At 38.8% G+C, this 27,736-nt stretch overlaps 1 protein-coding gene across 1 annotated transcript in view; it reads left to right on the top strand.

The window, feature by feature from the left end:
• Window positions 1-709: 709 nt before the first annotated feature.
• LOC116901467 (sodium channel protein type 1 subunit alpha-like) overlaps window positions 710-27,736 on the top strand; it is a 114,485-nt gene continuing 87,458 nt past the window's right edge. Inside the window, 1 exon segment of the mRNA XM_032903418.1 lies at window positions 710-976. The gene's annotated coding sequence lies outside the window, so the exon portion shown is untranslated.

The raw sequence follows: 27,736 nt of genomic DNA, 5'->3' as shown, positions 1-27,736 counted from the left end.
GTTATAAAAGAAAGTATTCATCACAAGACGTTTCTTTCATGGCTGGAGTAATAGTATCTTAGCTGATTAAATCAACATTGATGCCTGTGATCATAACAGTGATCATAATCAGACTTCGTTTGTCTTTAAAACGTTTTCCATTTACTCGAACTGGTATACACCTCCCGCCCCCAAAGCACACATAAGGAGCTATAGGCCAAAAGAAAAAAATAGAAAGAAAAAGAAAAAAAAAGAGAAAAAGAAAGAAAGAAAGAAAAAAACCCTGAAAGTATTCAAGTAAGATTCTGATGTAAAGCCATGACTATGTAATAAAAGACCACCCATTTTTCTCCAGACAGAAGAAAAGAAAAATTTCATTCATGGGTCCCAGAATCTGTAAAGGTAACAATAATTTATTTAGAGTGAAAACACGGTAATATTTACAAACAAAAATGGCACCTTCTGTTTACCTCAAAGCAACCCTCTCCAGTTCTGGTTGTTTTAATCTTTAAGTCAATAGTTTCATGATAGGCAGAGCAAAGGGGAATGAGAAAAGATGTTAGAGGAAGTAATAAAACCGAAGTAAGGAGGGGGAAAAAGGAACCTGGCGGAAGAGGTTGAGAAAGAATGCACACATTCCGGAGTGAGAACCTATTTACTATGTGGCCACTAGATGGCACTATAACGTTAGGTGCTGCCTCCACTTTTTTCCTTTCTTTTTTTTTTTTTTAAACAAGCTATTTGCTGATTTGTATTAGGTACCATAGAGTGAGGCGAGGATGAAGCCGAGAGGATACTGCAGAGGTCTCTGGTGCATGTGTATGTGTGTGCGTGTGTTTGTGTACGTATGTTCTGCCCCTGTGAGACTGCAGCCCTTGTGAAACACTTGGTCACCTTTTGCAAGAAGGAATCTCTGAATCGTTGCAATTGAAGGTGCGGACTCGTCTCGGGGAGATGTTGTTCCTTACTGCAGATAGATAATTTTCCTTTTTATCAGGTAAGCCATCTGGTTATTTCATTGCGATCGTCTTGGGTGGTGAATTCTTACCTGGTGAACCTTGGGGAGAAGAGCCCACGGAAATAAGAGTTGGGGCAGAGCAGGAAGTCTATTTTTTGCATGTGAATTCGGACCAACTGTCCCCCTCGTCCTCCTCCCCTCCTCCTCCCTTCCTCCTCCTCCCCTCCCCCCTCCTCCACTCAACCTTCCATGAACTGAAATCAGGTTCGTTTTGCAGTTCAGCATTTTGATAGAAGGATGAGATTCTTTGGCCTAAAATAACTTGGCATCGGGCCAGCTCTTGCCTGTGCTTGCCTGCACCCTTCTAGTCAAGGTCTTGCCTTGAAGCCCCCCTCTGTCATTGGTGCTTTGAAACTGGATTCGATGGCTGTGGATAGAGGTCATATTGTTCCTAAAGATGATGCAAAAATTAGACCTCACATAGGAAGCAAGAAGGCAGCGGGGCTGCTTCTGGAGCCGAGCATTGCAGGGGAGGCGGCTTCTTTGGGCAGAGGCTTGACTGTTGGAAATGAATGCCTCATTGCCAGGACAGGGAAGGGACTGCCGCTTTTCCCCCTGACTCTTCCTTAACCACACTTGGCAAATGAACTTTAGGGAAGTAATAAAGAGTCCCCCATTTCACACAATGCCGCCCGGATAGGAAGGACTGACTTACTTTTAATTAGACAGAGGTCACCAACAGCAATGAGACTGCAGATGCCGCTTGGTTGACAAAACCACTGCGAAACCTCTTGCTTTCTGAACAGGGCAAAAACTGCTTCAGGGCGGCTGTGAGGCTTTTTTTCACGCCCCTTCCTTAGCTCTCCTGGTTTCTTTCTCTCCTACCTGTTTGAGGTCTGTATGTAAAGCCCTCTTGTCACATTTACAAAGTGTCCGCCGCCCTCCTTTCAACAAACCAGTCCAAATGAGCTTGTGAGTGGATACTTTTTCATCTGTCTGACGAAATGACTGAGTCAAGCCTGGGTGACTTTCTATTCAGAAGTGCATTCGACTAAATATTTTCTAAGCTGCAGTAGCAAACTTGCAAATTGCCAACCGCTGTTGCTATCACACCTAGGAAATGTGGCTTCTCCTCGGGTATGGATCTGCGGGTTTGCACCGTCCCTCTGGTGCGCTAGTGTAGTAGCAGAGCGTGTTTCTCCAACCAGCGCCTTAAATCATCCCAAGAGGAGGACACCAAACAGGAATAGGAAAATTCCATGCTGAGGTGGATGCTTCCTGATTCTGTCCCTCCTGCCCAAGGAGAGCAGAGAGGAGCTCACCTCTCCCTTTTGCAGCAATACCTGACTTTCCAGGGTGATACAAATGGGAGCTTCCACACACGTTTGCCTTCTCAGAGTCTGACACTTCCCTTTCCTTTCAGAAGCAGAATAACTGTGGTGGAAAAAAAAACTCACAAACTCCCCTTCCTGGCTACTGATTGGTAATGCCATCACACACTGCATCTCTCTTCTCTGGAGGAGTGTTGCAATTTAGGCCTTCCTCCACAAAGCTCCTTGAAGTGATTTTTAGATGGTGTCTATTTTAGGAACATAATGTGTAGACAGGAATGGATGGCCACAGAGATTTACGGGAAAACAATTTCGCAGAGAAGATGAGGTAGCATTATAAACCGCCAAGACCCAGCACAAGTGGCTGGTTATGTCACATGGACCTGGCTGTGGGGTTTGCTCTTTAAAGCTCCCTGCCACTCACTTCTGTGGCTTTTTTCCCCCTTTCTCCATTACACTGTTTGTTTTTGGTTTTTTCATTTTTTTTTATTAACTTGAATATTTCTTATATACATTTCGAGTGTTATTCCTTGTTTTTGGTTTTTGAATGTCTATTCCAAAGGCTAGAACCTGAGAGCTCATACTGGTAAACATAACACATTGGACTTCGCTGTCAATACTATGTCTCCACTTCCATGACTCTCCCTTGCTGGGAAATTTGCTATCAGGAGACTCATGTAGCAATTCCTCTTTAAGTCATGGCCGAGAGGGTTTCTCCATCCGTGGAGGCTGGGAAGGCATGATTGGAGGCCTAATTAATTATACAGTATCCAAGAAGGCACTGGGGAGAAGAGCTCACAATCTGCCTTCCCATCCAAAGAGATCAGGAGCAAGTGGACAGACTGAAGGACATCACAGAAGGACCAGGAACTCAGGACTCCACTCCACTGAGAAGCCTTCTCTTGTGGAGAGGTGCTCAAGATTGAGACACACACAGATACACGACGATGGGAGCACATTTTCTGAGGGTTCCTGACAAGGGAAGTTAACCTGGGGTTAGTTTTCATTTTCTGTGGACAGCAGAGATCCGGGTAGTCCTCGGGGGACCACGGAAGTAAAGCCTGACACGCAAAGTTGCATCCAAGTTGTCCTTTCCCTCCAGGTTAGGTTGTGAAGACAAAATCCGCCCGGTACTCCTTGCTTATCCCTGATCTATCTTGGAAGAAGGGGAGAGGGAGAAAGAGTACAGGAAAAGAAAGAGAAATGCAGCAATCAATGGGCTGAGATTTGTTGTGCTCTGTGTCTGTGGGGACAAGCTCCATGAAGTAATCACGTCCCTTTGAAATCCTGAAGTGTCAATTAAGCAGAATTTACAGCTCAATTTGTGTTTCTCCAGTTTAGGGTAGGCTTGTAGAAAGAGACTTACCCTTGGTGCATAGGTCTGTGAAAAAACCCGATCTACAAAGTGCCTACAATTATGTTTGCAACTCTTCTCTTTTATCAATGTACCTAGAGGTCAATTTGTTATAGAAATATAGGATTTACTTCATGCTAAGAGCCTTGCTAAGGAGCACTTCACGAATGTACTTTTGAATCCTAAGAAATGTGTAATATTGCTAATTTGACCAGAGAAGAAATTAAGGCCATGAGACTAGATTTCTTTGAGGATTGTTACACAGATAAGTGGCAGAGCACAAACTTGAACTCAGAAAGTCTTGCCATAGCCTCCGCATTCTAGAACGCTCATGTCTGTGGGATGGGAGAACCACTGGTTAGCCCTGAGAGTGCAGACTCAGAAAGGAAAATCTGCCCTAGCCAGCATAACTCCTTGCCATCCTCACGAACCAAGATGTCAAAAAGTGGTCTTCCATTGTTGTCCTAGGTGTTGAAAGATGGAAATTAGAAGGAAATTCTTGCCTATATTGTGCCTTCGGTCTATTAATAGAATTAGAGACTAGAAAAAAAAATGAGCAAAGGACTACCAAAGTCCCTTTAAGAAAAAGAACGCAGCAGAAAGAGATGATAAGAAATAGGCAATTGAAGAGAAAAAGGAGGGGGAAATGTGGCTTTTGATGTAGATACCTAACTGAGGAGAGGGATGGATCACCTCGTATATAAATAAGGAAGAGAGACAGCACAGAGGTCCCTAAGATCGGCCTGCTGCGATGTGAGATAAGAACCCTCTGTGTGGAGGCTCTTTATGCAGAGGAAGGAAGGAGATGGAACTAACAGATGCCTCCTTGCCCTCACCTGTGGGCAAGACTGTTCTGGGGGCTGGACTCACACTCTAAAGTGGCTTCTATTACAAACCATGGGGGAGATTTGTTGAGTAAATTTAAGCCTTGTATTTTATATTGGCACGTTTCTAGGTTTAAAAGTAATCTGTTCATATTTACAAGAAGCCTTTTTTAAAAATGCCTTGTTTAGTCTCAGAGGGAAAATGCTGTCCTTCCTAGAATGCAGTGATGTTGGTGAGAAGATGTTACAACACATACACTCACGCACATACACACATGCATGCATGCACACACACATACACACCTACACACAATCATGTACACACTCATGCACACATACACACAATACACACACACTCAGGAACACATACACACACATGCACATACACACTCATGCACACACACATTCTCACACGCACACACATTCACTCACACGTACATGCACACACACACTCATGTACACACACTCATACACACATACACCTTCACACTCAGGCATGCACGCACACACACACTCATGCACACACATATACACACACTCATGCACACACACATACACACACACATGCTCAATTTGATGAAAGATTCTGGGTGAGGTTATTGGTGAGAATGTCACAGACTATCAGATAAAAATAACTCTGATGTGGTTGGAAACACAGATCAGTCGTTACAAGCACTTGTTTTTACAAGTGACCCCCATTAAGTTTCCAGCACCCTCATAGAGGCTTACAACCATCACTTAATTTAAGTTTGAGGTAAACAATACCCTCTTCTGACATTTTGCCATCAAGTATATGTGTTGTATGTAGACATACATTCAGACAAAAAGCAATCACATATGTAAACGATTTTGTAAAAAAATTTCTTTAAAGAAAAAGAATAATTCTGGTCATCTAATTGGTCTTTCTTGCACATAAAGGATTTTCTATCTGCAATAAACAAACTGGGATACACACACACACACACACACACACACACACACACACATATTATATGCAAGAAGAAACTTGTAGACCAGCATTTATCTGTCCCTGCAGTTGGCATAAAACAGCTGGCCAGAGTTGCAAGTAAATGAATGTGCGATTTTAAAATAATTTGGAAAAACAGAGCTCAGCTTGAAATTTCTGTTGTTAGACCTTTGTTCACTCAGAACCTAAGGGAGTATAATGTAAATAAGAATCATTTTAGACTTCATAGCTACCTGTTTTCCCTTTGCACTCAGATCAGACATTAAAGTCCTCTAGGAGATGTGGATTTCCAACTTACAATAGACCTTGGTTTCCAGTTTGCTCTTGGGAACAGTAAAAACTCCTGTTCGGCTCCTTTGGTACTCCGTTGACAACACTCCTCTAGCTTTAATGCAGTGTTCACAGGCTTCTTGTTTGTTTGTTTTTGGTTGGTTGGTTTTTTGTTTGTTTTTTGTTTTTTGTTTTTAATATCATGTGTCCTTTTTTGGTTCTGTATAGGCCTGATTCTGTGCAAAACTGTACACTTACTTTCTTTTGTTTGCAGTGTTTCTCTAGCTGGCTCTTTTGTTTATGTCTCTCAGTCAGCCTCTTGTATCTGCATGATCTCTTGATCTCAATCATCATATGATTTAGGGCCCATGCTCCTTGCTTTGACTTGTGAGCATCTATTTAGCCCAGAACCCTTTCCTGAAAGGACTGTCTTCTCTACCCCAGTTGAACTTTCTTAGCAATGTTACTGGTGATTCATTTGTGCTATTACTGTCATTTATTTTACACCAGATAGTCAAGACATTTTTTAAAGGAAATGTCACCCCCCCAAAAAAGTACCTTCTTGGAAAAGCTCTTATAGATCTAAAGGTTTTTTTAAAGACCTATATTCTCCCCTTACATACTTTTGAGTTTAAGTGCACCTTAAATTTTTCCTTCTCGTTGGAAAAGTATTTGTTTATGATACTCCCAGAAAGCGAAGGTGATAATTAAGTACAGCGTTTTAATGAGCCTGATCTTCCTGAGAAGAGATGGCTATTTCCAAGAAGGGTCCCCACTGTACTGCACATCCTCTGCTGGACACACATAAGTGGTGCTCCTGCCCTTTGTTAGATGATGCTTATGTGCTACTTGGTCACCTTTTGTCTCTCAAATGCCATTAGGAGTTCTGCTGGTCTTGTAATTACACCTTTCAAATAGAGTTGGTTTTATTTTAGATGCTTTGGGCATAGATAACAAAACCCTGAATATTGAGTGGTTTAATCTTTCGGAGTATTTTTTCTTATGGCTCTGGAAACCTAAATGAGATCAGACGTTGAGATATTAACAGATACGTTGTGGTGCTGCTTCTCTGCTTACCTTGCTGATGTCATGTCCTGTGTTCTAACATGTTTTTCCCCCCGTTCTGTGATCCTGAATTCGCAATGCTTGCTTTGATGCCTAAATTTCCACTTATATATGGAGAAAAGTCAGATTGTGTCTAATCTAAAGACCATGTGGAATTTAACTATTTTAAGGCCTTGCCTCCAAATGCACACAGATGTGGAGTATGGAACTATGGCCTTAAGCAAATGAACCTAGCGGTAAGCACAATTCATCTTGTGATGGTTGCCTTTGGCTTGCTTTTAATGACTAAATTAAACAAGGAAGACAGAATTGATACCGTTTTTCTTGCTGATGACACAGTTAAAATTGTAGTAAGGTTGAATTTTCATCATTCATACCCTTCTCCCACAATAAGTAGTAGTGTAGGCATATGTTGACATGCTAATGAGGAAATTAGCTAATTAACATTATATTTAAAGAAGCAACACAAATAACAAGATATGCAAAAGTGAAAGCATATTTAGAGCCACCATCTGGGATAAGGATTAAGGCCTTTACTCATTTCAATTACAAGAGGAACCAATCCGGATGCAAAACTTAAGAGCTTATGGACAAATTTATAAATAAAATGATCAATTTCAGAGTGTTTCTATAAGCAACAGAAACTGGGTCAGGCTCATTTGAATAAAGTGCAATGTCTTGGGAGAATGTTGCAGCCCAACATTTGCACCAGAAAAAAAAAATGGCAGACATGATGGCCCCATGTTGGACTTCCCATAATCTCCTCAAACAAAGCAGCTAACAGCTCTCAGGCTTTCTTGCTGTTTGTGGAACAGCATTTGAGCCACAGTTCTAAGAAATCAGCATCTGGCTGATAAGTTTGGATTATCTATCCAGTCATTTTAAATCAGAATAATCTGGACATTTGCACTGAAGGATTCCCATGTAGGCAAAAGGATTACAAACCAATGAAACTTGAAATGTATACTATGTTAAATCATGATCTAGGTAGACAAAAAGATATTACAGTGTCATTGAATGTAACATATCAAATAACATTTAATTCTATACAAAGCTGCTTGGGATACAATAGCACAAACCTCAGAAAGATACAAATGTTTATTTCCTCTAAAAAAAAAAAAGAAGAAAACTAGTGTTAGAATTGGTAGAGTCTGCTATAAGCAATTGTGATTTCTATTTTCTTCTTATAATTTGTTTAAAGTCAGAGTGATTTTTTCCTTCTAACGAAGTAGAGCATGTTCATTATAGAGATATAAAATACAAACAATAAAGAAGTAACCTGACTTAAGAACGTCACACAGCAAATATCAGTATTAACAACTTGTTTTGTAGTTTCTCCCATTTTATTGATTTGGTTTTAAATTCTTTCATTTGTAATGGCAGAAAGTAATTTTGAAATAAGAATACAGTGTTTTAAAAGTTAATATAGAGGCTGGAGAAATGGTTCAATGGTAGAGCACTTGCCCAGTATGCGTGAGACCCTAATCTTGATCCCCAACATTAAAAAAAAAAGAGAAGTTAGAACACACTATTTCTCAAATGGAACCTGGTAAATAAATTTATAAAGATAAGCATTATATAATCAAAATAGTGACCATAAGATAAATGGGAAAATAATCAATTATTTTAATATTTTATCACCTAGAATATTAATTAAATTAATCCATATTCAATATCAATTTACTGTTCTGACAAAATTGTAATAATGGAGATTTTGGGAAGGAATCTGATAAAAGATTAGATTTGAAATAAGAACCTTGAAATTGTGTAGTGTTACAACCTAATGTCTTCCAGTCACATTCAGAAAATGTTCAGGAAATTTATTTGCACTTATGGAGTGTCTGCTGTTGGCTAGGGTCTTAGGAGGAAAAAAATAAGTGTACAGTAAAAACCTAAAGATAGTAAACAATAAATAAACACCGAACCAGGTCATAAAATTTTAAACTGTGTAGAGCTCAACTGATTACATTGGCAAAAATCAATCTGTGTCAATGTTTGGATGAGGCTATAGCAAAGATGCACAAGGCTGACCAAAGCCATTGGTGGAGCGAGGGCCACATGAGGAAAAACCTGATCCTTGAAAACATGAAATTGTCTAGCAGGAGCAGAGAAAGGAACCCTGCAAACAATGACAGACCATTAATGCCGTGTGTTAATATACGTACCTATATGATTTGAAGGAAATTCTCAAGATTTAAATACTACAGAAAGTCAAATAAAATAAGGAACCCAGAGGTCAAGATTTCCAACTGCACACTCAAAGAGGAGGAAAAAATATATAAAGAATTCTTTCATATAAACATTTCTGTCTAAGAATTCGGTGAATCGAAAATCCTGGAAAGTGCGACTTTGAGAGACTTGACAAATATCACCGGCCAGCAGTTTTGATCCCTCCCCTGGAATGTGATATGCCATTTTAAAAGGCCAGTGGTATTTTGAGCTATGTAAGTCAGTGTGTTGGTACAAGACCAAAGAACCAACAGTCTGGATTCAGGTCTAGAATACCATAATCTCAGAGCCTGCTGACCAAAGCAGGTCAGGTTTCAGATAATTCGAAGTGTCTGGAAGATTGAACACCAGTCCTTTAGGGCATTCGAGACAAACAGTTCAACCTGTGTGAAGGAGGGCACAAGTGTCCTTTGAAGAATTTCTAGATGGAAGTTTGGATATAGGTAAGAGCAAGCTGTGTAGGAGCCATCAAGAGAAGGAAATGAAAATAGGAAAGTGAACTTCTTCCGGCACTATAGAGAAATTTCCGGCACTATTTTCCTGCACTATAGAGAAACAAAGTATCCATAACTCCAGGCAGCACTGTAGAGTAACAAAGTATCCAATTCCAGCATCTTCTCGAAAGATACACCTTACCTGCTCATCTCTCGACTCATCTCTCTTTTGTCAATATGATCTGGTTCACCCTCTATTCTCTCATACCCTTCACTTCTAATCTTGTCCCCATTTTGTGGCATTTGTTAAGAAACCAGTTATGCTATCGATTCAGTTTTTAGTTTTTGATACTCTAAGAATGTGCCCTCCCCCCATAAAGACTGGAAACTTCTTAAAAATGAAGTTCCCAGTTAGTTTTCATCTTACCCATAACCTTTGTGCCTTTCCTTGAAAAGGTACAGAGGTCCATCATATCCCAGCTGTCTTCATAGTAATATAAAACACCATTTCTTCCTTTCACTGTTGATGTTCATTTATATTGAAAAAAAAAACAATTTATGTTTCTCATGTTAATCCTTAGTAAGGCGGTGGTGTGAATAATTGTTAAAGTTTTACAGCCATTCATTCACTCCTCATAGTAAACAAATAAAATGAAAATCCAGTTCCCTTAAAGGAGTCTGTCTGAGGCTGCGAAATTATTTCATCCAGATTCCCCAGGGCTTGCTGGGTATTTTTAGTGCCTGTGTGCTGTAATGTGGAGTGTAAGGTACAATGTCATCCCCAGAATGGCTGTGTGAGTTACCTGCTAAACTGGCCCCATTTCCATTGAACACTATTAGGACTTGGAAAAGGCAGCAGGTAGAGAGGTCCAGACCATTCCAGCTTACATTTTAAGTAATTTTTTTTTAATTAGAGAAGTGTGAGCCAACTACCTCAAGAGGAAAAGAGTAATTGTAAATATGTATTGCCTGGGACAAAAATGACCATTCAAGAGACAATCAGAACACTGGAACACTTTTATCTGCTACCAGGGACTGAGCAGCATTTCCAATATGAAAGATTTCCAGTTGTGACTAGCGGTGATGTTGACAGACTAATGAGGAGAGGTTGTAAAAATTTAAACTTTGCACAGTACATTCAGCTAACAGTCTATAAATGAGCAATGCCTATGACATATATCGTTTATGGATAGTAAACCACCTAACTGTGCAAGGTAGGCCAATAAATTGCATATGTCAGAATACGGTAGGCTTGTGGATATGATTCTGATCCATTTGTCTAATGTGGGCATATCACCCAGGAGAAATATTCATAATTACATGAAATTGCTATTACAGGGTTCCAAGGACCTCTCTGCAAAGACCAAATGTTTTTCATATTCTCCACCTAAATATAAATTAAAATCTGTTACATGTAAACGGATCTAGATTTTAGGTTTGATATTTACAAATTTATAAAATTTATAATTTATAAAATTATAAAACCCATACCATGTAAGTCCTTTTCTCTAGAAACATGGTCATTTTCCATTAAAAAGTTATTCCTTTGACATTTGTTGAAGATTGGTGGGCGCACAATTTTGATATTTAATGCCTTAGGATTTCTCTAATTTTTAATAGCAGTACATTTAATTCATAGAAACTAAAGCTTTATCGCTTCCTCTGTCTTACTAAGATGATACATTCCAGGGACTGAGCCATGGCCGACCACATGTTAAATCCTTGGCACCACAAATGGCAACAATAATATTAACGACATAAACAAATTTGAAGATCAAAATTTTATTATAAGGCCGAGTTTGATAACTGATCTGCTTTTACAGTACAATTAATTGTGTGTGCTTTGCTGTTAACAGGCCCTAATTGAGATGAAGATGTCGGCAATTGAGTCCCTTTAATTTATGCCACCTAGATGAAATATTTATCACATTATATCAGTTTTAAAGTTTCCTGCTACAATAAAGGGATCTGTGCGTATTATCAATTGACTAAGCTTTAGTAAAAAGAGAATAAAAAGTGTTGCAAAGTAAGTCAGCAAATTATAAATGTTCCTTTAAAATGTTATCGTTCCTTACTGGAATGAATGAAATCATTTTCTATGGGTCGAACCCATCTCCGTTCTCCCTGCCCCTCAATTAAAATCTGACCTCTATGTTCCCATCGGCTCTAACATGCACACTTTACTGCCACTGTCGAGCCTAGTGTGATGGTGCATACCTGTAACAGTCGAACTCTGTACACATCGTCACTTTGTGTGTTTTTATAGGAAATAGAACGGCTGTTGTTTTGAATATTAGCATGTATCAGTAATTGTGGGTTAGAATGGAGAGAGTCAGTTCCCTTCGTTCATGGTAACCTTCAACCAGAGTGGAGAGCTGAAGGTATCTGCCGGCTTTGAGTGGTTCATAAGAGTCTCGGTGAGGAAGCGTCGACACCCAAGCTCCATCACCAAGGGGGCACACAGTGGGTCTGAGGAGAAAGCCAGCCGGGGCTTATCGACAGGATTTTCGGATGGTTAGGAAAGGATAGCCACCAAAAGTGAAAAGGACAACTGCGTAGCAAACCAAGCTGAATGAAACGGGATGTGCCTGAAGGCCATCCAAGCAAGTCCACCTTGGCTGCTGAAGGCTTGGGAGAGGGGGCGCATTCGCCCCACCCCAGCAAGACAGAGCAAGGATACTAGACATTCAACTGTCATCATCCAATGACCCAGGGGATGTTTAGGATGGGTAGTAAGAGAAAGCTTACCAATAAACTCCTGTTAGATGAAGTGAATGAGCATCAGGAGAACGGGATGGGGGTCCCGTAGACCAATCTTTCAGTCCTGATCAAAGTCATAGCATCACTGAAAGGGAGGTCGGCACTCGTATACCAGATTCTCAGCACAATGATTTATTAACTCGAAGGGGCAGGTGGGGGTAATGTGTGGCCGAGGGGGAAGGGAGGTGGTCAGGCTGCTGAGGCGGTCACAGCATCAAGCAAGAAAGCAAAAGAAACCAGAGAGCAAGAGGCAGAAGCAGCAAGAGGATGGTTCTTCATGAATGGGTTTTAAGGGGGAAAGTATGTGCTGGGGTGAACTGGTAAATCGTGATTGGACATATTAACCAAATAATAAATTCTTATAGTCGGTCCTTGCTATTTCATCTCAGGAATGAGTCAGTGGCCAAATAAGGGAATAGATCTTGGGGGATAGCTTTAGGAACGTAAGGACTTTTAGTAAGGGAAAGGAAAAGATGTGAAAGGGCAAATCTGTCTGCAATGTTTGCCCTGCCATGGCCTCCTAGAGCACCTTCAGCAAGATCACTATGAATTTTGAGGCCATCCTGCGCTACATATTGATATGCTATCTCAAAGCAAACAACGACAATGACAGCAACAACAACAACAACAACAAAACCCTCCATTGTTTAAAACTGGAGTCGGGGTTTAAAAATCCAATACAAGGCCACTGGCTTCCACGAGCTGTCTAGGTCTATCTCTTACCCTGTGGCCCGTCTACCCTACCTACCATTAATCCGGTAGAATTAAATGTGTCTGTGAGTAATTGAAGCCACTTGCAAGCCTCTGAAACTGCTTCATTCTCCTCTGTGAAATCATGACCTCTCCTTACCCCGAGTAGGACTCATTTTCCTTCTGAGATGTGCCTAGGCCCAGTGTGGCTTCCATCGCAGCACCAACTGTATGCACCTCATGGTGTCTGCTTGTCTTTCCCTCTGTACCTTCTCTGCAGTGTGATGTAGTGTCTTATATGTGACAAGGTACCATCTCCATTGTCTGTTTCAATTTGGTATGCTCAGTAATTACCCAATGGAAGTATGTGAAAGGAAGTGAAACCAAAATAATGTTTTATGTTATTCTTACATATTTACTAATTCTGTAATTTAAGTATGTTTTTGAAAATACTGTTATATTGTTTTGTACATATTCTAATAATAACACTCAGACACACTCCCGTCAGTGTATCTTTTTTCTAATTAATTCTGACATTTTTATCAAATGACTATCAGCAGCTCTTACGATTTTATTTACTGTCTGCAAACTTTAATTTCTTCCTTTATACTTTTCAGGCATATATAGCTGTTTGCTTGGAGCCAATTTTTAATAACCTAATTGTTTTTGTAGCTATAAATTTACTATTTATAATGCTACCATAAAAAATATTTGAAAATGCATAAAGAAGAAAATCGTATTCATGATCTTATAATTTCTAACTCTCCATATTAATCATGGGCGTTGCTTAATATTTAATATTTTACTCTATATTGTTCTTTTTATATAATAGGATTTTATGATGTTTTCAATTAGATGCCATGTGCCATATATTAAATATTTTTAGTGCCATCAGAAAGAATAATATAGTGTTAAATATTTATCAATGATATTAAATTTATAAAATTACTCCTATAGTCATGGAAAATTTGTAAGGTCATGACTTTTGAGAGACAGTTAAAAATATCAAATATCTTAAATATATCAGGGTTGGAGAGATGGCTCAGAGGTTAAGAGCACTAGCTGCTCTTCCAGAGGTTCTGAGTTCAGTTCCTAACAACCACATGGTCATTTACAAAAATCTGTAATGGCATCTGGTGCCTTTTCTGGCCTACAGGCAATCAGCAGGCAGAATGCTATATACATAACGAATAAATATTTTTTTAAAAAATATGTATCACTATTCAAAATTTGTGTTTGTGCTAAGGAGACACAACCCCAACAATGTCTTTTTAGCATTTACAAGAAGATAAACCAAAGGGAAGGGAAGGTTTCGGATGTAGACTGGGGTTAAGACCATTCCCCACCTCTCTCTTGCGCTTGGTTCTCCTTGGCTGGAGAGCACACACAGGACTTGCCTGCCACATTTTTCACTCTACCACCATTTGTTCAAAATACATGTTGTAGCTCGTTAAAACTAATCCACCTTTTTCTACTTTCAAGAAGGGACAAAATGATTCCTACATCACCAGTAATAACCCGTAGATGTTACAGTGTCAAATTGGTTTCTCATCATTTTCACATTTTCTAGCAACAACTAACACTGGAATCTTCAACAGAAAGATGTTACTTGACATATCCATTAAAACCTCTCTTTCATGACACATTGGATAATATTAGATTCAGAGGACAGATAGTAAAGCTTTTCCAAAATTGTTATCTATTCTTCAAATATGTCTTGTTGAAAGTTTGTTCTCCCCTAAGGCAAAAGTGTCATTAATGTTTTTCTTGAGATCTAAGAGTCGCATTGTATAATAAACCAGGGTAACATGTAATATTTTCTCTTTTATTAAAAATAGATTCTTTCCTCATACAATATGTCCTCATCCCCACTTCCCATTGATATGGATCCATTCCCTTTCTGCCTGTCATTAGAAAAGAACAGGCTTCTAAGGTTTAATACTAAATGGAATGCTAAGATTATATATATAATATATATAATATATCATATTATACAATGCAGAGAACCTGATATAAACCCATGCATGCCCTATGCTTGCTGCTTCAGTCTCTGTGAGTTCGTATGAGCTTTGTTTGATTGGTTCAGAGAGCCGTGTTCTCCTGGTGTTCTCCATTCCTGACTCTTACACCTTCTCTACCGCCTCTTCTAAAGGGTTCCCTGAGCTCTAAGGGAAGAAATTTGGTGGAGACATCCCATTTAGAGCTGGTAACACAGTAATATTAAAAATTACTATAATTATTAGTTTAACTGAAAGTATAGTCCTTTATATCTGCCACCAAAGATATAGTTTTATTAACTATAATTATAATAGGTAAGTCTAAGTCACAGAGATAGTCTTAAATTTCATGGCTTTTAAAAAATAATGTTATGTTCAAGCTCATGTATATGTACGTGTACGTATATGTGTATGACCTTGATGAATGGAGTGTTCAAGGTCATTCAAGTGACCTTGCCTTCCTTCCCTACATAGAATAGATAGTAGCTATCTAAAGTAGAACTCTTAATTCTGTATGTTTGTCCCCTCCAGGTTTAGTCCATCCGGAGGGCGTCGAAAATTGGTTTATTTCATCAAAATTCCAGGGGAGGGCTTGCTTGTGAGTTCATTGCTCTTGCCAGGGATTGAATAAGCAAGCGTTGGGCTCCTGACCTCATTAATGAAATATGAGGGCAGTCTGCAGTCAGGCTTCTGGAAGAACACTTCCCACCTGGGCAAAAGCCACAAGGGGAAGTAAAGGTCTTCCTTATTACTGCTGCTGCCGCTCTAGATGTCACACCCTTGAGCTGCAATCATCTTAGTCAGCCATCATTGATGCTGACGGAACCGCAGAGTGTAAATCCTTGGAAAAATTATTGAACCACCCCATTGGCTCACTGGAATCCTCATCCTCTGTACCTTCTTAGCTTGCACTATGTGAAGTTGAGGACTCCTAGTCAGTAAAACAGTTGACTGGCTTATATGTAATATGTAATATTATATAGGCTGCTCCTAAAATTATATTTCATATTCTTATATCTATGATTAACATTTAAATTAGCCATTTTAACAAATGAATAAAGACATTGAGGGAATAACACCCTTTGAGCCACTTTAATAGTATTTACAGTTATTGGGCCTCCAAGTGACAGAGGAAGTATGAGCAGGGCATACTTTTCTCATCATTCCCTCCCTTATTTGCTGTTAGCTGATGTAACCTAGCAAAAAATAATAATCAAGACATCATGATTCTAAAACAAGAAGACCAGAGAGATGGCTGAGCATGGATGCCGTGCAATCCTAACACCTTGAGTGAAGTCAATGGAAGCTTGCAAGGATCTGAGAGGCCATCCTTGAAAGTTGTCCTCTGGCTTTAACAAACAAACATGGTGGAGTGAGTTCACCAACACTCACACATATACATAACACGCACACACACACACACACACACACACACACACACACACACACACACACACACCAGTAAAGTTCATAAAAAAGGGAAACTAATGAAATCTTGATGGCATTATGTGAGAATCATTTGTTATCTTTTCCGTAGTTCAGTGCTTTTTAATATAATTAGAGTTGTAAAACCATCATCACCATCATTTTATAACATTTACATCAAGCATCAAAAATTTCAAATACCATCAGTTGGCCCCTCTACTCCCATTCAATCCAGGGCAATCCAATTGTTTCCTTCTACCCCTGAACATTTGCCATCGCTAGACATTTCATAACAGAACCAGTCATTGTGTCCTATTTTGTAATCCAATCTTCTACCTAAAATATTTTTGAGATTTATCCGATTTGTGTCATATACATTATTTCCCACTCACTCTCTAGTCTAGGTATCACTTTGTTTAACCATCACCATGTATTGATGATACGCTTATAAATTTAATGTTTTGGATACCATTGCTAAGGCTGTTTCCATGTGTTAGATAAAAACTGTTTCTCTTAGGACTTAACTTGAGGTCATTCAAAACATCACACATAAGCTGAGGGATTATCTAATTTCCTTCAGACATGCTCTCCTACAGATAAAGTCTTTGGAGTTATAATTGTTTCTTAGGATGGTGATGCTGTTTTCATTCACACAGCCACCCTGTACTTTCTTGTCTACAGAGGTACCCAGGCAAGACTAAGTGTCCAATTCATTCCAAAGGTTAAAGAGAAACAAACAAATAAAGAAAGAGAAAAAGAAAGAAACCTCTGTTGGATTGTTAGTCAAGAATCAAAAATCCATTGATAATATGCACCTTAATCTGCTTTTAAGTGGGAATACCATGAAGGGAGAAGATATAGGAGCTGAATTGAAACCTAAATCTGATTGGATGGAGCCCGACTTTAGTCTTGCAGCATTTTTCTGTCTTATCAATTTAAACCATGATTTACAGATGAAGACATGTGTTGGGAAGGTAGAACACCATGTCTTTGAGTTTCGAAGCAACTCTTTCTTCTATAAAGACTTCTTGTTACCCCGTCTTCACATCCATGCTCTATTCTAGAATTTTCATTAGTTTTGCAGCATTTTTTCTCCAGTATGTAAGACACCTACCTCTTCCTGATAAAGCCTCTCTTTTCCCTCTGGGCTCAGTAACATCTCATCCTTCTACACACAGACAAGCTACTTCAGAAGAGATTTCTCAAAGTCTCTATTTCTTCATGTGAAGTTACCTTTTGTGCCAGCCCGATTGTATTACATTTCAGCATGATGCACTTAATGCAGTGATCACTGGCCTACACCCTGATGCCTCAGGGCCCTGCATTCTTCCCAAACTAGATGATGCTATAGCATTAGGAGGTGTTCGCTATCTCTCTGTAATATCCTCTCTTCCTTGTCTTTCTTGTCCATAAAATGGAGATCACTACTTTCACTTTCTACAATTGGCTATTGAATTTTAAGAGTGAAAATATTCCCAATGTCTGCAGCATGAATCAAGAATATCCAGCCTGGGATAGTCAAGAACTGTGCTGAAATGAGACCCTGGAAGGGGTGGCGGCAGGGAGAAAAAAACGAATGGGAACATTCATTTAGATCAGTATCTGGTGTCATCATTTTCTTTAGAGAGTTTTGACAAATCATGTCTCTGGAATTCTTTCCTCCGCTCTCCATAAATACCACCAATGAAATTAACTAGCCCAAGTGAGTTCTGTTTCGATTGACTCACTTATTCTTCATTCAGTGGATATTTATAAACATGGTCCCAGGCACTCGGCCATGAGCAGAGATAAAGTTCCAGCTAATATGATTCAGACTCTAGGAGCCTAGACTTATGGCAAATCAGCATTCGCAGTTCAGCCCTGGATGTACATGGGAGCATGACATTGATAATGTCATTTTTGTCTTCTGACTTCTGCTTCCTCATCCATAAAATCATGATCCCGATCTGCATTTGCAAATCCCAGCATAAGGACTAAGGTCATGTTTGCCAAGTACATAGAGTAATGCTTGGCACTGATCAAACCCTTTCAAACACTGTCATCATTTTGTTTTGCAATTTTCTCCTAAATATCAAAACATTATATTAATTTTACATGCCTCATATACCCACGGCCCTTTCCTTTGCTTCCTAGTATACTTTCATCGGAGCTCAAGCGTACTGAGGAAGCTTCTTGGCAACATTTCCCTCTCCCAAAGTCCTGAAGGAATTAATCATTAATCACATCTTCTTCTGTATGTCTATGTTTCAAAAGTGTGCGTGCGTGTGTGTGTGTGTGTGTGTGTGTGTGTGTGTGTGTAATTTACTCAATCAGTTGACATTAAAATAGTAACAACAGCTATCTCACACCAGAGAGCGTGAGAACCTGTCATTATGTGGTTCTTAAGGCTCCCTCAGCAGAGTACTTCCACAGTGGCTGTCTCACACTGAGAAGTCTGGCAACTTGGCTGTCGCTCATTCCACAAGGCTGGGTATCTTAACAGTCACAATATAGTAGCCAAAATATGGACGGTACCTGGTAGGTACCTAGATCTTAGTCTGTGATGGAAGCTAGGTACCTGGGCACCAATGGTCCTGATTATTGGTAAAGGAATCGGCTACAGAAACTAGATGGTCAATAAACTTGACAGCTAAAGGAAAGGCTAGGTCAGCAAGCCATGAATAAGCTCTTTCCCACTAAGTCTTCCTTTATCTGGATGGCTACCAGAATCTGCCACCCACATTTGGGGTGGGTTTTCCACATCAATTAAGATAATCAAGACCATTCTTCAGCTGGGGATCCCCTACTCAGGAGATGTGAATTTGTGGCAAGTTGACATTAAAATCAAGTGTGTCTAATAGACCATGTCTTTCTTCAAAGCAGAAGTTGTGTCTTAAGTGTGCGCGTGTGCGTGCACGCGCGTGCACACACACAACACACACACAACACACACACATACAACATACACACACAACATACACACACACACAACACACACACACACACACACACACACACACACACACACACACTTATATATCCTAACCCAACTTGGTAAGCAGCTCTTCAAATTGCTTCATTTTTAAATATTATTAAGCCATGGCATATGTAAAAGCCCTGCTGGCCTACTAGATAAATGGCCCTTGGGGGAAAAAAAACACTGAAATGCCATTTGTTGAATATTACTTTCTTGGTAACAAATTTATATGTGAATAATACTTATTTAAAATGATATATTATCTAAATAATTTTACATGGACTTAACAAAGCATGTCTCTGCAAATCAATGGCTTATGGATACTAAAAAGCATCTTTTACTGTGAATGATAAAACAGTTTGCATGAATTTTTATGTTTATGTCTAAAAATTCATCTTTCAATCACAAATATATGGCAAAGTGTGACACAACTGCTCACTCTTAAGTAAAATCTTTCATGATAAATATGCATCGATTCAGTAACAGCATTTTACCAAATGTTCTACATTTGAAAATGTCAATGCTTTTATGTTATTGGTTTAAATACCGGCAATATTTTCTTAGTTGGATGGGTGTGTTAGTTTAATGATTATCCACACCGAGTGACATTTAGGCATACAGTCATTCCGATTTTTGACATTATTATGTCCTGCTTCTTATAAGTCAAAAACTATAACACTGCTATGCTACAATGTCAACTTCTTAAAATTTATAATGGAAAAGTAGTTCTGTAGTAAATGGTTTCAAGAGTAAAATATATATAAAAAAACTTACAAACTAATAATGATAAATGAGGAAAATAGGTCTTTAATGCAATTTTCATGACTACAAAGTTTTACAAACACTGATTTAAAACACTAACTGATAAGATGCTATTCCCTACCTTTATGGTAACCCTAACATATCCTTAATTAATATATATGTATATATGAAATAGTATAGTTATAACATAAATTATAATAAAAACAGTTGAGTGAAAAGCAATATAAATAATGTGAATAGAATACAAATATTTCTACAGAGCACTTCATGTATTTTATCTACAAGACTACTTCAAATCAAGAACTGAATGAAAGGGTTTTGTACATCTTAGCTAGTTTTTATACCCTGTATTTTCAATTGAGGTCTAGATAACCTAACATATGAAAGGTTTTAAACTGATTCCTGTTTAAACCAGCTCTCAGGAGATACCTAATTTCCTGAGATTTACAAGCCCTAGTATTTAGAGGGAGCAAGTTAACAGGGATTAATGGATGTAATACCAATAGATTTCTAAAAACTGGCATTTCCTTCTAGGCAAGAAGTAGACAGAAGAATTTTAAAATACAGGCAAACTGTAATCTTCATTCATTCACCAACTATTAAAAATATAAAAAGAATATAAGATGTTGAGCTCTATATCTAAATGGTTAACAGAATGTTTGGTTTAGCCTAGTACCTAACTCTAGGAGAAGGCATGTTGGGAATATTGCCCTTGAGAAAAGAGGTGAAATGGCCTTAAAATGTTCATCTTCATTCGATACCTTAAAATTTCTTCTAAAGATAAAACAAAAACCTCAGGTATTCAAATCGACAGCCATCAAGAACAGCATAAAATAAAAGCCAGTACAACCGTGTGACTGGAAGTGGTGTCAGATCAACTAATTTCCTTTCGAGATAAAGTAAATAACGATGTTCACCAAGAGAGAAATAATAAATCGTGCTTATCTACACTTTAGGAAGGCTATCAATCTATTTATCTATTAATCATGTATCTACCTATGCTTTTTATGGCTCTTACCCATTCACAACTTTTTTTTTATCAGAAACATGGGGAGATGCTCCATGAAAAAAGTGGAATCCTTGGTACTGATTGATGGTAGCCATGCACACTGACTATCAACAGGAAAGTAGCTCTTTGAAAGACTTGGCCACCACTCTATGTATATATCTTTAGGGAGTTATAGCTGCCTATAAAGCATGTGTTTGCAGTGAGTCCAAAGCCGGAGTGGACAATACAGATTCTTAGAGCCTTTGTGATAAACCTGAGTTGGCTTTTCTGTAACTATGGGGTTAGGTTTTTGTGGGTTATGGCTGTCGCAGGCATATCTGTGAGGTTCCAGTTGGTTATAACAACTCTGTGAGATCCAGGGAAGGTGTACTAACATCTTCAGAAATTAAAGTGGACTATGACTGTTTAATAAGTACCATTATTCAGAAGGTTGAAATGGAAAAGAAATGCTTAAGTGGTATATAGAAAAAGGCACGAATACTTCCAAGGAGAAGTAGGAGTGTGAAATGAGTCGACCTTGAGACTCTAAATTGGTCCACCAAGACAGGAAAGATAGGAGTGGCACACATGGACCGATATACCCCGAATCAAGAACTGTACAATAAAAATGACGTAGTTGAAACACTAGTCACAAACTTGGAGGAATTATCAATCGTGTTTGTTTTAATAAATAATCAATGAAACATTATTTCTGATTAATAACAGGAATAGGAGAACTATGAACTTTCTTCCTATGAAAAAAAATCATAATTTGCTTCATTTCCTCCTCTTAAAATGTCAAATTTATGTGTACAAAGACAAACACAAGCTTTGAGTGGTGCCTCAAGCCTAGACTCTTAATTACTTAGGGTTTGAAGTAAGAAGACCAAAGGAACCACTGTTCAGTTCAGTGCCATTCTAGACACATAACCAAGTCTAAAAAAGTCAATAGCATAGTAAGACTCCTCAAACAGGTAAAAACAAACAACAACAAAAAAGGCAGACCTGGATTAAAACATTTAATAACGTTGTTATACCACTGAAAACAGCAACAATCTTTACTGAAATTTGTACTTTGCATACAAAATCAGCATTATCTCACTGCTCATCTTTCTACGATCCTCATGTCTCTGTTAGGCAGACCAGTGAGGTATCATATAGTGCTTATGATAAATCAGTAAAGATAAAATCCTGAAAAAGAGAATCCATTTTGGAGATGAGAAAAACCAAAGGGGGTAGCGTCATTCATGCTGATGCCCTTGTCCCACGTGATGTGAGTGTACTTACGTTTTCTCCTGGTGGAAAAAGAGACTGCTGGAGATGAACAGAAATTGTAGCCGGGTGCAATCTCATTTGCTTATTTCTTTTTTGCTTACTAAACAACTTGATCCAACTTGTAAAATCAAATACAGTGTCAAACTCTGTAATAAAACTCATGCAAGCTACAGGAAGTGGTGAAATGTCATTAAATGTTCAAGCATTCTTCTTTGCTGGCCCCAGTTCCCCTTTGTGTTTCCTAACTGCTGGTGGGGAAAGTAGAGAGGGGCATGACAGCTCATGTATTGATCCCATAGCCTATTGCAGTACAGTTGCTATAATTCAAGGAGAACATATTACAAATCTCTGGTTACCCCATGCCTTCTAATACCTATGTGCCTATAGATTTGGTTTAAATATTTCTTTAGCAGTTGGTTGACTCATTGACTGCTATTTAATGATTATTTCTTGTGTTAGTTCCACTGTTTTCCTAGTAACTAATAAATCACCAGATGGCATGACTTCTAATAATATGCCAGTTGAATATAAAATTCTGATACTTTTATCATATACAATTTATTTTCTGCATGTGGACCTACTTTTCAAGCATTTAAAACACTGCATAATTTTATACTAAGATGTTTTGGTGGTGAAATGTGACATTCAGAATGTGTTTTGTTATTCTGTCAAAAGAATATATAATAATGTCAAAACAAATTGACTTTCTATGGAAAAGAAAGAATCACTTTAAAATGAATAACATAACATAATGTGAAACAGGCCAAAACTTGCTCTATCAGACAGAGGTCTTTGGGGTCTGAATTGGTTAAACAGTAATAAGAACTGTTCAAATTATTGAATGACTGCAATGTGAGTAGGTCACTAGAAAAGATTATATAGTTCTAAAAACCAGTCACTCTCCAAGACCCATTTTATTCTTTTACTGAAGCTACAGCAACAATGGCTGCCTTATTTTTGGTCAAACTTTTCTGTCATAATCCGTAGCACGGAACTTTAGTGTCTCAGCCATGTTGTTGACATAAATGCTTGAGATTTTGTTAAAGGCCTTTTTTGTTGTTTTTTAAAAACATTTTTACCTGTGGGGTTTTTAAAGTTTTTTTCAATATGAATTATTGGGATGGTGTAATTTTTGGAAGATATCTACGAGATCAAGGTTTTTAAAGCACTTCCCTATTGAATGTCCAGCTTTTGTTTTATATCCTGACTTTATTTATAATGTGTCTCAAGGGATCAGGCCCACTGCTTTGGGCATCCTAAGCAAGCAATGTATATTTAGCAATATCCCCAGTTTTAAAAGATGAGTGTTTTTTCTACTTTACTTTATTTTACTAATATTGTAACTCAGTATAGTTCCTAATGTCATCCATATGTATGTGTCATTATATTTCAGTATTTAAAACAGTAAAACAGCCTCTGAACCACCAACCAAAGAGTACACATGGGGGGACCCACGGCTCCAGCTGCATATGTTGCAAAGGATGACCTTGTCTGGCATCTAGGAGAGGCCCGTGGTTCTGTGAAAGCTAGATGTCCCAGTGTAGGGGAATGCCAGGGCGGGGAGGTGGGAGTGGATAGGTGAGTAGGGGAGCAGCCTCATAGGGATGGGGGAAAGGGCATGGAATTGGGGGTTTGCAGAGGAGAAACTGGGAAAGGGGATAATATTTGAAATGTAAATGAATAAAATATCCAATAAAAAATAAATAAGTACTGAAATTATTAGATCCATCGGGCAAGTCGGTATTTTATAATATTTCATTTTGTTGAACTTTTCCATTATTCTTTATGAACTTACAAGTTCATGTAAAAACACAGACACTCTTCTGCCATGTTCCATGAGCCATTTAGGAGGTGGTAGAGATGATGCATTTAGGGTGAGCATTCAAAGTCACGCCTTCTCAAACAACAGCTATTCATGAATGTCCATATTAACTTTTGCCCATTACAAGAGGAAGCTTCTCTGGCCAAGGTTGAGAACATCACTATCTTTGGGCATAAACAAACATATTTGGGAAGTAGCTTGACAGCATGGCCAAACAACAGTTGTGCTTACGAATTCCCTAGCCCTAGGCTTAGGACCAGGCTCACCGTGATAGGCATGAATCCATCCAGTGAAGCGGGCTTCACAGACAATCAGAGAGCAGGTGGCTTCCCTCATAATAATCAGCCGCGTCATCACTGCACCAGTCGGCGCACTTTCCTGGTAGCTTGGTCACAAATGATTTAGGCCATGATGACGTTGTCCGCTAGCAGTTTGCAGAAGCACTTTCTGGGACTAGAAATGCTAACCAACTTCTAGGGAGGAAACTTCTAGGTCAGTTCCAGTTTAATTTCTCTGTTTTCTGTAACCAAAGACTATAATGTCTTCAGCAACAGAGTCCTAGTGTCCATCTCTGATGAGCAAGCGTAGGTAACCACAGTAACTAATGCTGTTTTATGGGCCGGCCTCTCTGAGCAACAACTCATAGGAAAGAAATAATATAAAAGGAGTGCTGAGAAACATTGTTTCCTGGAAGTGACTCTGCTATAACCAAGGCACAGTGGCTATGGTTACTTACACAAGATTGGGCCCATGATATTCAATCACACAGGAAGGTAATTCCATTGAATACTGAAGCTACTTGTTATATGGCCATGCTCCAGTAAATGGCCCCCACAAAAACCCATGTTCATGCCAACAGCTTTAATTACACTCAGTCTGTGACCTTCCAAAAAATAGGGACATGAAACTCAGAAAGAAAGAACTTATTGGGAATAAGGGTGTGGCCTAACAGGTTGATAAAAATTATCAACATACAGAATGGACATGAATGAATTTGTCAGAGAGTAAATTAAAAAATACAAAAAAAAAAACAAAAACCAAAAAAACAAAAAACAAACAAACAAAAAAAAACCCCAAAAAAACAAAAACAAAAACAAAAAACAGAAGAATCCAGCCATTTGTGTGGCTCGTTCCTGTAATCCCAGCACCGGAAGAATGAGGCAGGGTGATAAAAGACCAGGATAGACTATAGAGTGAATTACAGCCCCTGCTAGGTTACAGAGCAAGATTATAATAAATAAATAAAAATAAACAAAGATAGAATTATGAATAATTAAAGAAAAAGTGTGACGTGAAAAGCATTTTCACATTATGTTTGTGTCACGGAAGACTTACATTAAGCACTTACTTCAGCTTAATATAAGTAATCGGTGCATTAATAGTGAGCATCCAATCAGGGAGACAAGGGCCTAAAGACTAATAAGGCAGAGGCAGAAGTGGCCCTGGGAGTCTGGCCACCTAATCAGGTGAGCCCTCTCTTTATCTTGGTGACTGGCAGTTGCTTTTGCCCCTGCTTTCCTCTCTCTCACAGTTACAGTTCTTTGGTTGCTCCAAGTTTCACCTCCCCAAATTCAACTACAGATCACTTTGAGTTCAGGTTTCCTTGACATTCTGACTCACTCTTAGCCCAATTTGGTGTTGCCCAGAAAGAGATCCTGATTTTCCCAGCTTATACTTCGGTCCCTTGTGACCTATCACTTCTGTGCACCTATGGTCACAGAAATTGCATTCAGAACTAGAACCAGACTCTGAACCCTAAATGCTCTACGTTTAATGATGCCACTAAGAGAAGTCTGTGGTTGAGAAGCTAGGTCTCCAAGACAGAAAGGCTTCCTTCTGTTGTTTAAATCAGCTTGATCTTGGATCCATCTTTAACAAAATTGTACTTGTCATGAATTCTTGTTGTAAAATATAAAAAAATAAAAAAGTATGGTTGTCTTTTATCCCCACTAGGTCCGGCACTGTGGACACATCCCAACTCCTCGGCGGCCCAGTGTCTCCAGCCGCCGCACACTTTCCTACACTCAAACTGGCACATAAAAGAACACACAACACAATAACCTTAGATCCAATTGGTAAGATATAATTGCCCACCTAAACATACAAAGCCCAGTACCATCCATCCCTTAAGAACATTGATAACAACCTGAAAATACACAGAGCAGAATCTTAACGTCACCTGCCATGGCTTCTCTCCCTCTCCTTCCTGTCTCTTCTTGTCTCCTCCTCTTCCTTCAAACTTCTCTCCCGCCCATCCTTCCTTCTCCTCCAATGACAGATCTCCTTCTATCCTGTACCTGCCCCTCACCTGTACTTTACAGATTCAATGGGGAGAAGGTTCTGGTGAAGTCACCTGAGTCCTGAGTACTGACTAGGCAGCTGTCCTTGGGGCAGTGGAATTAGCATCAAAATACAGATAACTCCAGGGCAAACCAAACATTTCCCCCTTTTTGTCCAGTTAAAAGGCCTTTTCACTTATATATAAATTGAGTACAATTATTACCATTCTACATTGTATAAAACATACAATACACTCAACACCCAGTCCATTAATTTTGTCCATTACCTAAAGCACCTTGTCACCTATCCTAAAAGACTATAATTCTATATCTGACTTATATCCTGGTTTGAGATCATACGTCATCTGAAAAACCACCCTTTCAAATTTATTATCCTTCTCAATGCTAAACAGCTTGGGTTGTTTACAAGACTACCAGTCTTCAACCACGTCAGAAATTTTTGAGTGACCAAATATCTATACACATAGGAAGTCTAACAGGGCTTCCAGAACTGAGAGGTTATAGAGACAAATCTCCACTAGCACAGTTCCCTGTTAGCAACATATGAGTGCAAGTCTTCAGCCTTCTGGCCCAAAATCAACTGACAGACTGTTGAAATGCAGATTTTGAAGAGCTGATAACCCTGTCTTGGCGGAGTTTATCAGTCAACTATTCTGCATAATTTGTCCTTTTCTGGACAGTATTAGTCTGCAGATGAAACAGGCAGTTTTGTCTAGTGGCTGCATAGCCACAAAGTATTGCCTCATTTGGAGGTAGAGATGTTGAAATTCTTCGTTATATCTGCCAAAGGGGAACTGTTAGGAGCAGATATGTCTCAAGAAAAGATAAATAACTTTAAATCTCAAATTTTGTGGATTTCTGATGTTTTTGAAAACCATCTATATAAAACAATCTGGACCGTTGTCTTTATATCTTAATATTATCTTGAAAGTTCTCTCACAAAGTCAGAGCCATGAATTTGCTATTGGGCCCTTTACTCACACGTGTAATCAACTCAGAAATTTGTAATGACATCAATAGAAGGACTGGCTCTAAACCTTGTACTTTTAAACTTTTTTAACAAATAAATTCTATACCAGAGCAAAGATATGATTTTAACTTAGTTACCAAATGAGATTATGGCTACACAACTCAATCTAGCTAATTCCTTCCCTACGACCCAAAGTTTGGTTTTGGTAGTATAGAGCAGTGGCTCTCAATCTTCCTAATGCTACTGCCCTTTACGATAGTTCCTCATGTTGGTGACTCCCAACTATAAAATTCTTTTTAATGCTACTTCATAACTGTAGTCTTGCTACTGTTATGAATCATAGGGTAAATATCTGTGTTTCCCATAGTCCTAGGTGACCT

This window comes from Rattus rattus, chromosome 5 (genome assembly GCF_011064425.1).
Source record: "Rattus rattus isolate New Zealand chromosome 5, Rrattus_CSIRO_v1, whole genome shotgun sequence".
NCBI classification, from domain to species: Eukaryota; Metazoa; Chordata; class Mammalia; order Rodentia; family Muridae; genus Rattus; species Rattus rattus.
This window is presented reverse-complemented; position numbering and strand designations above follow the sequence as displayed.